The following is a 15,353-nucleotide window of genomic DNA, read 5'->3' on the forward strand; positions in this document are numbered from 1 at the left end:
TGCAGTTAGATGAAAATCCACCTGGACAGCGAGAGTCAAAACATATCAAAACTGAAAATGATAGCGATGATGATTGGGTCTGGGATTTCGACTTGGATAAGGTCATCAATGCCTACCAGATTTAAGTTAAAAGAACAAAGGTTCGGCGATATGTACTTAATAGTGACACTGAAAAATAAAGAAGAAAAAGAAAACTGAAAAAAGAAAAATGGTAAAAAATTAAAAAAAAACTAAAAGAGAAAACACTCAAAGAGAAATTACAGACCGGGACACAAATGACGACCGAGACAGAGGGAATATAAATGACGACCGGGAACCTCAAAGAGAAATTACAGACTGGAACACCCGGACACAAATCACGACCGGGACACAGGGAATATAAATGACGACCGGGACACACGGACACAACTACAACGGGGTTCGCTGGGGGCACAGGCGGGATATATAAATGACGACCGGGACACAGAGTTTGTTCGAATAGAAATTACAGACCGGGATACCGGGACACAAATGACGACCGGGACATCGGGACACAGGGAATATAAATGACGACCGGGACACTCTAAGAGAAATTACAAACTGGGACACCGGGACACAAATGACGACCGGGATACAGGGAATATAAATGACGACCAGGACATAGGGACACATCATTAGAATAATGAGGTATAGATGTGAATACGGATTGTTTTTCCCATGGACAATTATATGTTGCATGTTCAAGAGTCAGTAAACCTGACAATCTATTTATATGCACAGACAATGGGACAGCGAAGAATGTTTTATATTCGCATAGCGTGCCGAGGAATCACAAGAACAGCAAGAAAACAGGCTTGCGACTGATAGAGAAAGTAAGAAAAGAAAGCTTGCCGAGGAATCACAAGAACAGCAAGAAAACAGGGTTGCGGCTAAAGAACGCAAAACCGCGCAGTTAGATGAAAATCCACCTGGACAGCGAGAGTCAAAACATATCAAAACTGAAAATGATAGCGATGATGATTGGGTTTGGGATTTTGACTCGGATAAAGTCATCAATGCCTACCAGATTTAAGTTAAAAAAAACAAAGGTTCGGCGATATGTACTTCATAGTGACGCTGAAAAATAAAGAAGAAAAAGAAAACTGAAAAAATAAAAAAGGTAAAAAACTAAAAAAAACTAAACAGAAAAAAACACTCAAAGAGAAATTACAGACCGGGACACAAATGACGACCGAGACAGAGGGAATATAAATGACGACCGGGACACAGGGACACAACTACAACGGGGACGCCGGGGGCACAGGCGGGATATATAAATGACATATAAATGACGACCGGGACACTCAAAGAGAAATTACAAACTGGGACACCGGGACACAAATGACGAACGGGATACAGGGAATATAAATGACGACAGGGACACAGGGACACATCATTAGAATAATGAGGTATAGATCTGAATACGGATTGTTTTTCCCATGGACAATTATATGTTGCATGTTCAAGAGTCAGTAAACCTGACAATCTATTTATATGCACAGACAATGGGACAACGAAGAATGCTGTATATTCGCATGTTTTATGTAGTTAAAAATATATATTTATATCTATCTCTATTCACAGGTGGGAGACAGGGACACAACTACAATGGCGCGTAACTAATATGGCGCGTAATGACTTACGCGTGCGGGGGGCTTTCCCCCCGCATTATGACGTCATCGTCATAATGACGACATGACGACCTGATGACATGATGTCACTCAACACACAAACAACTTATATATAAAAAAAATAAGTTGTCTGTGTGTGTGTGTGTCGAATGACATCATTTTTGTGTGTCGACTGATTTCATGTTTGTCGACTGACGAAATTACAGACCGGGACATCGGGGCACAAATGACGACCGGGACACCGGGATATCTATCTATCTATATAAAAATAAGTTGTCTGTGTGTGTGTCGAGTGACGTCATTTTTGTGTCGACTGACGTCATGTTTGTCGACTGACGAAATTACAAACCGGGATATCGGGACACAAATGACGACCGGGACACCGGGACATAGGGAATATAAATGACGACCGGGATACTCAAAGAGAAAGCGACAGGGACACAAGTAATGTTCGATTAGCAATCACCATCAACAAAGCACCAGGACACAAATGACGACCGGGACACAGGGAATATAAATGACGACCGAGACACTGAAAGGGAAATTACAGACAGGGACACCGGGACACAAATGACGACCGGGACACAGGGAAACAACTACAACGGGGACGCCGGGGGGCACAAGGAGATATATAAATGACGACGGGGACATAGGGAATGTTCGATTAGCAATCACCATCTACAAAGCTTAAGGGCAATCATTAGAATCATGAGGTGTAACTAAAAAAAAACTAAAAAAAGGTAAAAAATAAAAACTAGAAAAAAAGACCAATTCAAAAATGAACTACAATGGCACGTAACGACTTACTTGCGTGGGGGCGGGGGCTTGGGGGGCGCGAAGCGCCCCCACCAACTAGGTGTTGGGGTGGACCGGGACACCAGAACCCAAATGACGACCGGGACAAAAATAACGACCTGGACACTGAGACACAGGAAATATAAATGACGACCGCGACACTCAAAGAGAAATTACAGACTGGGACACCGGGACACAAATGACTATAAAAAATAGGTATAACTATAAAAAAAAATAAAAAAAGGAAAAAACTAAAATCTAAAAAAAAGACCAATTCAAAAACAAACTACAATGGCGCGTAACAATTATGGCGCGTAACGACTTACGCACGCGGGGGAGCTTGGGGCCCCCACCAACTAGGTGTTGGGGTGGCGCGAAGTGCCACCCCAATAGCTAGTACGGAATGTAAATGACGACCGGGACACTCAAAGAGAAAGCGACCGGGACGCAAGGAATGTTCGATTAGCAATCACCATCAACAAAGCACCGGGACACAAATGACGACCGGGACACAGGGAATATAAATGACGACCAGGACACTCAAAGAGAAATTACAGACCGGGAAACCGGAACATAAATGACGACCGGGACAAAAATGACGACCGGAACACTGCGACACAGGGAATATAAATGACGACCGCGACACTCAAAGAGAAATACAACTGGGACACGGGGACACAAATGACGACCGGGACACAGGGAAACAACAACAACGAGGACGCCGGGGGCACTGGGGGATATATAAATGACGACAGGGACACAGGGAATGTTCGATTAGCAATCACCATCAACAAAGCTCAAGGGCAATCATTAGAATAATGAGGTATAGATCTGAATACAGATTGTTTTTCCCATGGACAACTATATGTTGCATGTTCAAGAGTCGGTAAACCTGACAATCTATTTAATAAATGCACAGACAATGGAACAGCCAAGAATGTTGTATATTCGCAAGTTTTACGTAGTTAAATATATATATATATATATATATATATATATATATATATATATATATATATATATATATATATATATATATATATATATATATATATATATATATATATATATATATATATATATGACACAGGGACACAACTACATTGGCGCGTAACTAATATGGCGCGTAACGACTTGCGCGCACGAGGGGCTTGGGGGGGAGCGCCCCCACCAATCAGGTGTTGGGGTGGCACGAAGCGCCACCCCAACAGCTAGTTTTTATACATATAGATAGATGTCCCGGTGTCCCGGTCGTCATTTTTGCCCCGGTCTGTAATTTTGTCAGTCGACAAACATGACGTCAGTCGACACACAAACATGACGTCACTCGACAGACACACAGACAACTTATTTATATATATATATATATAGATATAATGTGAAATTACAAACAGGAAAAAGCCTATGGACTTCTCTTAATTGAAATTGTAATTGTAAACCTACGATTATGAAGTCATTGATCAATCTTGTAAACAAAAATGCAGTTTTTCGTACAAAATTGATTAAACTTTTAAAATAATTATTTTTATTTACAAAAGGTTTTTAACCGCATCAATTTCCTTTGAAATGAGCCATTAAACAGCTATATGGGACGTTCAAGTGCCTAGCTATCTGAGGAGAAATAGAGAGAAAAAAAAAGAAAAAGATGCCTGTGCCAATTTTTGTTCAAGTAATTTGTTATTGTCTAATTTTTGTTCAGATCGAGATATTCGTTGATTCAAAATTGCTTGATTATATGCTGTTTTCATATATGTATAATGACTCTCCCGAAGAAGGCTTTCCTGTATTTACTCTAGAAATTAGGAAATTGGTTAATATTCTTGACAAAGGAAGACTTCCTTCTGTGTAATTGTAAAGAGTAATTATTCATTTTATTTTCTATTCATTGCTGCTTTGCCTATTAAATCCTAGTAATTTCTGTTCGTTTCAAGTTTGTAATGTTATATAATTTCATTATTGCTCGGTCTAGATTTTAATTTAGCTCCTTACATTTCTTTGTAAACTTATTTTAGAAAGCATTTTCTTGATTGATTTCTGATAGTTTCAATTGATTAATTAAAGAAATAGTTCCTAAAGAGGAGATTTTCAAAGAAAATTTAATAGCCAAACAAATACAAAGTGGAAACAATAGAGAAAATCTGTTCAAGACAGTGGAAATCAATTCCGTGAATATTTCGGCCCTATGTCCAAGGGCCGTCTTCAGAACAATACGAGAACAAGAGAGAAAATATGTATATATAATAAACTTACATTAAATTGTGAGAACTAAAACTAAATAATGTTTTCTAATTTTTTTTTTTAATTTTTCACAATCTAATGTAAGTTTATTTATATATACATACTAGCTGTTGGGGTGGCGCTTCGCGCCACCCCAACACCTAGCTGGTGGGGCGCTTCGCGCCCCCCCAAGCCACCCCGCGCGCGTAAGTCGTTACGCGCCATTGTAGTTGTGTCCCTGTGTCCCACCTGTGAATATAGATAGATTTATATATGTGTTTCAAACTACGTAAAAATTGCGAATATACAACATTCTTGGCTTTCCCATTGTCTGTCCATATACAAAGCCGTATGTACTAATAATGACGTCATATGCAAACGCTCTTTTTACAAACAAACAAACATGCATACACACAACTCGTTTTTATATAGATAGATAGATAGATAGATACAATACAAATTAACTACGTAAAACTTGTGAATATACAACAGTCTTCGCTGTCCCATTGTCTGTGTTGCAATCTTTTAAATTGAAAAAGCAGATCCGTTGGAATCATGGGAATGCGAGGAATAAGAACAGCCTCACCCTCATAAGGCCCTGTCAAGATTGTGGCCTCTATTAGGTTTTCCATTGTTTTTTTTTTTACGGCAAGTCGAGTGCCATTGCAAAGCTTTGGTGGGTTTATATTTCTTAAAAGTATTATTGGTACGCCTATTTTTAGTTGTAGCACGTGTGGTGGAAACCCTGAAAGATCTATGGAATTTAAAAATTCAGATGGATAATTAACCGCTTCATTTGGTTCCAAAACTGTGTCGACTGACTTGTAAAGGACTGCCTGGTCTTGAATCTTGGTCAAAACAATATTGTTGATTTGGTGGACGTCTATATTTTTGGGTGCGAGAATCGCTCTTTCACTTAGCCATTTATTATTTTTATAATTTTTTAGAATATTTGGAAATACTTTTTCAATCAATTCATTTTTGGACGTCACTAAATTACAGAAATCAGCAGGTAGTTGTATACGTCCTGAAATTGAGTCTACTGGGAGCTTTCCGTTTCCCATTGCCAGCAATTGATCTGAAAATGTTTGACCAGAGTCATCGTTTTGCAATCGGACACGCATATTTGTAGTTAATTTTAATGTTTTTACGTGTGCCCATAGACTCTTTGAGCATCTTCATCAGTCATTGTAAACTTAAACATTAATAGATTTCTACGCGAACATATGTCTTATATAACTTGAATGACGTCACCTTCAAAGCAAAAATGACGGCAACTAATTTCATGACGTCAGCCGAAACATGACGTCACCTGATCCACAGATCCACAGACCGACAGACAACTTATTTTTATATATATAGATTTTCTCTCTTGTTATCGTATTGTGCTGAAGACGGCCCTTGGACATAGGGTCGAAATATTCACGGAATTGATTTCCACTGTCTTGAAAAGATTTTCCCTATTGTTTCTACTTTGTATTTGTTGTTATGGAAAGGCAGTCGCTATTTTTTAATTTAATAGCCGTGTGAAATCTAAGACGGTTAGAAATAAAGTCATAATAATCCACAATTAAAACGAAAAGAAAAATGCACTAAAGACATATGGTTAATTATAAAATTTCAGTGCGTTTTACCTACTTCTGTTTTTGCATTTTCTGCTTGTTTTTAGCTTGATTTTATCGTCTATTTCAATTTCTGTTTGTTTTAGGGATCATTGTAGCATTATTTGTTCAGCTTTCATCTATTTGTTAATAGAAATTTACGTTCGTTTTAAGCTTCAATTATTATAGGATTTTATTTCGCCTCGTCCTAGGTTTTATCTTAGATTTTCATCTGTTCTAAAAGAAAGATCCGGCAACTAAAAAGTCCATAAATTTGGGAGCCTTACATTCCTGGGCACTTTTCAATTTCATTTACACGCATCGTTTTACTTTCCAGAATAGTCAGTTTTCACGATAATTTTTGGCACAAAGCATCTCGTAAGAACAGAGTTATGCCAAAAAAATGAATAGAGTACTTTTATTACACTAGATAGTGGTAAGTAATATTCGTGTATTGATAACAAAGAATAAACCATATGCTAATTCTGATAATTCCAAAATGCGTAAACATATTGTTCTAAAATTTGGCACCCAAATGTGAAGGTCTGACTGCCTTGCACCTTTACAGCGTATTCTTAGCTTATACAATTTCTGTCCATTTTGTGTTTGAATCTTGCTTAATTTGTTAAAAATATACCTTTTTTTAACGTAATTTCTGATCGTTTTTCTCTGTTTTTTTACAAAATCTAGTAACGCTAAAATAAAATATACAGTAATAAATTATAAAATAGCGAAATATCTAATAGTGTTTCATTATGTGAAGATTTGATTTTCCATTGCATCCGGAATTTCTTTCACATATTTATTCGCACTTCTTACCTTAAGATTCATCTCTCTCATCAATGATTTTTGCTAGCTTTAATTGGCACTCACGCTTGAATTTAGACTGCATTAATTTTTAATGAAGAAAAAACGCGCAGATTATTTCAACAATATGCACCTACATCTTTCAGATTTGATGTGCCATCGATAACTGTTATTACTGATTATAATAGGTATCTAACGACGATCTTTCGAAATTCTAAATTTTGCTATTGCTCTAAGTTTTACACTACCTGAAACGGACAGAATAAAAAAAAAATGAATTTATTCTAATATCTTTTATTTTGAAAAATGGAGTTTCAGCTTTTCTTGCTATGCTTTTTCCTAAAGAATGAGCATAAGTAACTCACCAACCTGGTAATATCTCAGATTTGTTTTCTTCCTACATCCCAAGGAGAGTACCAATGTAAGACTGTTTTGGGAGTTTCGTTTCCCAGTTGCATTGTCTTCCTGATTCCTAATTTGGCAGTTGCCATATACGAAATTATAGTGGTTTTTTCACTCTAGTACTTTTAGAATTTTCTAAACAAGTAGGACACCTGATAGAAATTAATACAGGTGTTTTCTTAGCTAGAGGTGGGCTACAAACATGCGGGAATCTAGTTAATAACGCAATTACCTTATAAATTAAAAGTAAGAAATATATTTGCGGATATAGAATTTTCCAAGAACATTCCTAAATTACTTAGTCTTCTAATAAAGTCTTCTAAGCTAATTTAGTAATGAAAGTAATTTTCATTATGAATTTATATTAACAATATTTACGGCGAAATCAATTTTTCAATGATAAGCCACAAGTGTTAATGATTGGATAACTGCCTTGTGTACGGCCTTGTGAATTAGCCCCTGGAAAAAGACAAAAATTCTTCAGAAACAACAATAATTAAAAAAATAAGGTTACATTACCCGGTAAAGCAACGAGCTAAGTCCTGACTCCCTAATTTATTCAAAAATATATTCAATTCATGCTACAGACTGACTTCAAGCTACAGAAAACGAGATAATTTGGACAAAGCTAGACTTGGTCTCACATAACTTGCAGAACTAGCTCAATACGGGTTCTGTCCAAAAATGAGCTGAAATGCACTTTCTGTGTCATGACTGCAGATATTTTTGTAGTATGGCGTGACATAACAGAAAAGATTTCCGTACCATGCCGAGAAAATAAAAGGGCATAATTATATCTCCACTACTTTAAAGAATTATGCCCTACTTCAAAACATTGCATTTGTATTCCCGTTGGTGTTTGATCTTTTGAACAGTAAGACCCATGTTTTAGAAGACCGATAAATCAACATTTATCCAAGTCAAACGCAGTATTTGAGTTCGTCCGCCGGTCGAGAATAAATCTAAATAAGCTCCATGGCAAATTTTCATCAGTAGATATGGCTGACAATGAGTGTGCTGCCGACACTTCATCACTAGGCAAAAAAAACAAGTAACTGCTTTTACCAATTGTCCTTCTCCCCTGGTCTCACGTTTATGTACCTTTCAACTATAGGCATATGTGCACGTATTGATCTGCTGAACTTGTCAACAGTGCCTTTGATCTGCTGTGTGTGATCTGCTGAACAGTTCTACTTGCCTCACTCGTGACGTTATTCTCTTTTGACTAGAGCTTCTGTTCTACTGACTAGAGCCCGTCCACAAAAATGGAGCACACGAAGTGAAATGAATCTTGGACGATGAAAGGCCTTAATATTATAACATCTATTCAACTAAAGTCTTTTGAATTTTCTTTGTAGGCATAATTTTCAAGATTTTAATTGTGTGTGTTGTTTTTCCAGACCCTAAGATTGTTTGTATAAAAGTTTTAGCTTCTAGATTGAATAGTTTAATATATTTTTTTAATTTCAATACATACGCGCTCATATGTACATAGAATATTAAGAGGTAACTGCAAAAACTCCACAGATTACTGTCTCTTCCTTGGAAATTAATTTCAAAAGTTGTTGTCTCATTTTCAACCAAGGGATGTCAAGTCTAAGCTCAAAATCTAACTCGAATGTGGTATTTTGAAATATATTTTCATACTCTCATGTTTTCAAGGATTTCTTATGTATTTCATTCCTCGTACATTGCTTTATTACTTGTTGGATTGTTAAAATTCTTCTTACAGAAACTAGTGCCATTCGTTTCAGAATTTTTGTCTCTAAACTCATTAAACAAAAAAAAGTTTTTTCAATGAATGTAAGGAGCGACATTAAAACTTAAAATGAACAGAAATTACTCCGTATATCAAAGAGGCTTTTCTTCCTCAACGCCCCGCTCTTTACGCTTAATTTTGACTCTTTCAAAACAAGGTTTTGATTTTGGCTCTCCGCACATAAATAATTAAAACGAAATTTGCACATTATTTTTTGGGGCTAAATGGCTTTTTCATAGTTTTAATCAGAAGATTTTGAGAAAAAAGGAGCAAGAGAGGAGACCTAGTTGCTCTCCAAGTTTTTGATTACTTAAAAAGGCAACTATAACTTTTAATTTTTTATTAACTTTTTCATAAGTAAGAAATGTATGTAACTTACGAATTAACCTACGTAGCGAACTTCTATATTTGTATGTTTTTATTGCGTATATGAGGGGGCTCACCCCTCGTCGATACATCGCTCTTTACACTAAAGCTTAAATTTTGTCCCAATTCCTTAAGAATGACCCCTGAATCACAAAGGCCCTAAAATAAATAGTTGAAATTACTAAAAATACTTTAGCGTAAAGAGCGAGGTATTACGAGGAGATAAACCCCTCAGATGCGTAATAATTTCTGTTCATTTTAAGTTTTAATGCTGCTCGTCACTTTCCGTAGAAAAAGCTTTTCAAATTTATTTTTTCATTGTTTTTTTTTTTAATAATGCTAGAAAATCTTGCGTCCCCTCCATTGAAAGTATCTTCCCATGAGAAGTTCCTCCATGGAAAGATCTTCCCACGTAACCCCCCCCCCCCTCAACTCTCCCCCCAAACCAAAAAGTCCCCCTGAAAACGTCTGTACACTTCCCAGTAACCATTACTATATGTAAATACAGGTCAAAGTTTGTAACGTGCAGCCCCTCCCACGGGGACTGCGGGGGAGTAAGTCGTCCCCAAAGACATAGTTATAACGTTTTTCGACTATGGCGAATAAAATGGTTTTCTCAGAATGTTGATCCGGTGACTTTGGGGGGAAATGAGCGTGGGAGGGGGCCTAGGTGCCCTCCAATTTTTTTGGTCACTTAAAAAGGGCATTATAAATTTTAATTTCCGTTAGAATGAGCCGTTTCGCGACATTCTAGGACCACTGAGTCGATACGATCACCCCTGGGAAAAAAAAAAAAAAAAAAAACAAATAAACACGCATCCGTGATTTGTCTTCTGGCAAAAAAAAAATGCAAAATTCCACATTTTTGTAGATAGGGGCTTGGAACTTCTACAAATAGGTTCTATGATACACTGAATCTGATGGTGTGGTTTTCGTTAAGATTCGTATGACTTTTAGGGGGTGTTCCCCCCTATTTTCTAGAATGAGGCAAATTTTCTCAGGCTCGTAACTTTTGATGGGTGAGACTAATCTTGATGATACTTATATATTTAAAATCAGAATTAAAATGCGATTCTTTAGATGTGGCTATTGGTATCAAAATTACAGTTCATTACCACGAGCTGTTTGAAAATGCGAGTATTTAAAATTCAGCTCAAATTCGCAGAGTATTTTGTCTTTAAATTATTTTCTCTGAGTTGTTTTGATTTTATTCGGTGTCTTGGGATAAACATTTGTAGATCACTGACTTCATTTTGACTACGGGCACTGTGTCATATTAAAAATAAGCTGAAGTTAGGATACGTTGTAATCGTCCTGAATCGTGAAAGAGACAAAAGAAAACCAATTCCTAAATTTTATTTCAGTTTTTGTGATTAAGTGATTCTGTTTGAGGTTGGTATTCATATTTTGCTTTTTCCTTCCAATATCAGGGACATTGTATATTTTACACTTTGAAAGTTTCTTTGAAAGCCTAACCCTCAATCTTGAAGAATATTTTTATGCTGCACTGGAAGCCAATGAGTACTGAATGAAACAAAACATGAAAAATGTGAGTTTTGATGCTTTAATTTGTATTGGTTCTTATTAGATGGGTCATTTGCCTCCATTTTTCCCCATTTGATGATGAATGTTCTGAAGTTAATACACTAACGATACTACTTAACCGCATTCACAAAAATTTAAAACAGAGTTTAATGCAAAATTAATTTTCGATCGTTTCTGCTGTTAATTCCCTCTCACATGGAACAAAAAAATTCATTGTTACTAAATATTATAACCTTTTGTTGGACCTGGAACACACTGTTAATTGTGCTCGCCTATTTTTATTTTCTTCCCAAAAATGTCTCCATGAACATTGCCTGATATAAAGCAGATTATTAAGGACATTTAATAAGGAAGTTCAGAAGGATCAAAATAGCCAGTGAAATAATGGTAATTTTTCTAGTAATGATCAGTTTTAATCCTATCTTTCTTTATTAAATAAAAAAAATTCCGAAATAAAAGTTTTGAAAGAAAAGTAAAGAGTCATATTATCCTTAGATCAGCCGAAATTAATTCCTATAATGATTCAAACTCGAAACGACCAGAAATTACTGTAAAGGCTAAAATCATGGCAAACACAAGGACAACTGGCACTTTTATAGAAGAATAAAAAAAAAATTAGTTTAAAAAACTAAATTAAATATTCAAGCAAACAAAACTACTACAGACAGAGGGTTGACCACTCCCTACTTGCTCCTCTCATAACCATAAAATTCTTATTGCTTCATTTGCGTTTCATTGAAAACTATATGCATTTAAACATTGTGGTTTAGTTTGTCAAAACATCGACGACAGATAAAAATAAATCACCATTTTAATCGGGACAACTGGAAATTACTAATGAAAATAAGAGGAATAATTAATACGAATAATGATATTAATCCCTTGAAAGTCAACAATTCAAGGTTCTATTTCACAGTAATTTTTATTTTTATTTCCAAAGTTAATATGAAACAAAATATTTAAAATATAATTAATTTTCATTAAAGAGCAAATGACGTAATAAGCGTTAGGCTTTTCGTTTGTTTTAAGTTTGACTCGAATATTCAATTAAACTTTCTGTTTTAACATTTATTTATATCTTAGTATCTCAGCTGTCTCTGAGATATTACTGATGAGTCCTTTTGACAACCAGTGTGGAAAGTGAAAGTAGTCGCGTTCACAAGTATCTCCAGTTGTAATAACATGCAGTTGCAGTCACAAGTAGTTGCGGTTGCAGTCACAAGTAGCGGCAGTCTCAGTCGGAGAACTAGCAGTTGTAGTAGTAGTAGCCCTGAAAGTTTCAAGTTAATACCCTTACCTGTTCCTAAGATATTAAACATATGCCTTTCCGATAAATTGGATACCTATAGTGTCTTTTATTTAGCTTAAAATACCCTAAATAAGTGTCACCTGAATGCGTTTAGCTGTTTCGGACAAACCCAGCATAAAACATTCCCCCACTCCAGATAATAAATCCTGCATGCTAAAAATTAACAAATTACGTAATCTACATTCCTTGCCATGGGCGCTGTGGGGACTTGTCTTACCTGGGGGCAAAATTGCTTGTCATACCTTTAGACTATTGTTTAGGGAGTGTCTTAAAAGATAAGTGGGGTCTGTTTGCGTTCCGATCTCACTTCAACATCTCCCTTAATATGTTTGATAGTTTCACCTTAATACCCTTAGCCGTTCCTCAGATAATGTCGTTGCATCGTTTTCACAACTATCCTGCATATAGAGTATTTTAATTTTGTTTGACATCCTCCTCAACATTCTTCAAAAGTTTTGCCTTAATACCCTCAGCCTTTTTGGAAACTCAGGATCAAATATACCCCCTATTCCCAATAACCAACCTTATATATAAACAATGGGCTACTTATGAAACTTAAAACACTTTTTCGAGGGGCTGTGGGGGTTATGTCATCTACGAAGGCTAGTTATTTTACCAGCTATTTTGAAACAGTTGGCTGTTTCAGAATGTTGATCATATGCCTTTGGCAGAAGGATACCTAAAAAGGGCGAGGGAGGGAGGATGATTGTCTTCTGACCACATTTCAACATCTCCCTCAACATTCGATCAAAGTTAAAACTTAATGCTCTCGGTCGTTCTTAAGATATTGTAGATATGCCTTTTCGGTAAACTGGATGCACATAGTATATTTTGATCTAGCTGAGCATATCCCTCAACCATCATTGAAGTTCACTTTAATACACTTCGCCTTTTCGAGCAGACTCAGAATCAAATAATTCTTCTTTTCCTAATCATATCCTGCATGTAAAAAATCAGCTAATTGGATAATTTGCAATCTTTGCAGTGGGATTGTATGTGTATTGATATTGCTTCACTGGAGGTATAGTTAATACAATTTTAGACAGTTATGAAAAAAAAAATACTTTAAAAAAATTTGATCAGTGTTGAAGGAAGCGGGCATCTAAAAAGCTCAAAGGGGGGTTGGTTTCCGTGTTATCACTCTTCAACATTGCCTTCAACCTGCCCTGAAAGTTTCAAGTTAATTGTCTCAACCATCCCTTAGATATTGCTGACACGCCGTTTAGATTACTATCATGTACATAGTGGGTTTTGGTTGTTTTTTGCATGCCTCTCAACGTTTTTGGAAAAAATACCTAAGTCTTTTCGAGACTCAGGATCAAGCATGTCCCCCTTTCCCAATAAAAAGCTTTTTTGTTAAGAGTGGGCAACTGCAGAACTTACGTTAAAGTAGACGACGCTCTTTAGCTCTGAAGGATGTAGCAGTTTCTATCCCTGGAACTAACTGTTGAAACTTTTTTGTATAGCAGTAAAAATAAAAACGTGACCAGCTGTCACGTTGAAGTCGTAGTTTTCATGTTTTGCTTTTATCTAACCCGCTCTCCGAGCTGACCCTAGTGTATGGGACACCATTTTTTAAATATTTTTCTTCACATGTATTTAGTTATAGGACTTCTTTGCAATTCACTTTCATAAAAAGACTTGGCGTGAGCTCATTTGATAGGTAAGAGGAACCAAGAGTGAAAAACGACACCATCTGTAGAGTCAAGGCTGATCAGCCACCTTTAAGCATACATTTTCCTTCGCCATCCTTAATAACATCTTCTTTATAGCACAAAAAATATACCTTTTGGTCTTTGTTAGCTACAACCTATTAAAGAATGAACCCCTTTTTCTTATGTTTTTTTTTCACCAACTTCACGCATATAGTGTTTTTTGATGTATTTCATTATCCTCGTACAGAACCCCTGAAATTTTTAAATTAATATTATTATCTGTGGCGGGATATTACATATACGTCCTTTTGACCCCCCTGGATCCCAATCTTGTCTCTTGGCTCAGTTTAATATCTCACTCATCTTTCCCTGATAGTTTCAACTTAATATCGTTGGTTGTTTCTGAGACATTGCAGATGCGTCGTTTTGCCATCCTGGAAGCATGTAGTGCCTTGTGTTTTATTTCAAAATCCACCCTCCCAATATCCCTTGGAAGTTTCAACTTAATACCCTTACCTGTTCCTGAGGTATTCTAGATACGCCTCCCTGACAACCTGGGTGCAGATAGTGTCTTTTGATTTAGTTCAATATCCTCCACAACATTGATTTCAAATTTTTACGTGATACATTTACCCATTTTTAAAATATCACACATATACGCCCTTTTGACATCCTGGATGCTTATAGTGTCTTTTGATTTAGTTTAGCATGCTCCTCGACAATTCTAAAAAGTTTCAATTTGATACCCTTTAGCGTACCTGAGAAATTGTTGTTAGAATCTTTTGACAACCTGGATACACGTAGAGTCTCTTAGTTTACTTCAGCCTCCTTCTCAAAATTCCTCAAAATTTTCAGATTAGTACCCTTTGGTATTCTTCGGAATCTGCGGATATGCCCTTCTGAACGATAGGCAGAAGAGGTCTTGGTTGAACCTGTTTCAATTTTGTGAGGTGGCTTGGGATTTATGCATAAGCCCTTTCCTCTGTCCTTATCCCTGATATAGAATTTCGGCTTGCATAGGCTCTTAGTGCCATACAGGTGAACCTTTCAGGAGTGGGCCAAACTAAAATCGTAACAGCAAACAGTGCTGCAGCTGGATTTTGAGGAATGGTGCTTCTTGAAGAAACTATAGCCTAGCAAACAACATAGCATCTGCACCATATTCTGACCGATTAATAATTCATATGGGTTTTGTTTGTTTCCATTGGATTTTTGGGCTGAAACACCTCTTCCTAGCTAAGTTATCTA

At 36.5% G+C, this 15,353-nt stretch overlaps 1 protein-coding gene across 5 annotated transcripts in view; it reads right to left on the minus strand.

Annotated features, from left to right (window-relative positions):
- The window catches only part of LOC136030211 (ras-related protein Rap-2b-like), a 104,883-nt gene that overhangs the window by 68,951 nt on the left and 20,579 nt on the right, over positions 1-15,353 (minus strand). The window contains exon 1 of one of the 5 annotated variants that reach the window (XM_065709008.1): positions 7,439-7,581. The exons of 3 other annotated variants lie outside the window; for them this stretch is intronic. The gene's annotated coding sequence lies outside the window, so the exon portion shown is untranslated. Of the gene's footprint in view, positions 1-7,434; positions 7,582-15,353 lie in introns of those variants that run through there. One more of the 5 variants, XM_065709005.1, reaches the window with a different exon arrangement.

Source organism: Artemia franciscana, chromosome 8 (genome assembly GCF_032884065.1).
Source record: "Artemia franciscana chromosome 8, ASM3288406v1, whole genome shotgun sequence".
NCBI lineage: Eukaryota > Metazoa > Arthropoda > Branchiopoda > Anostraca > Artemiidae > Artemia > Artemia franciscana.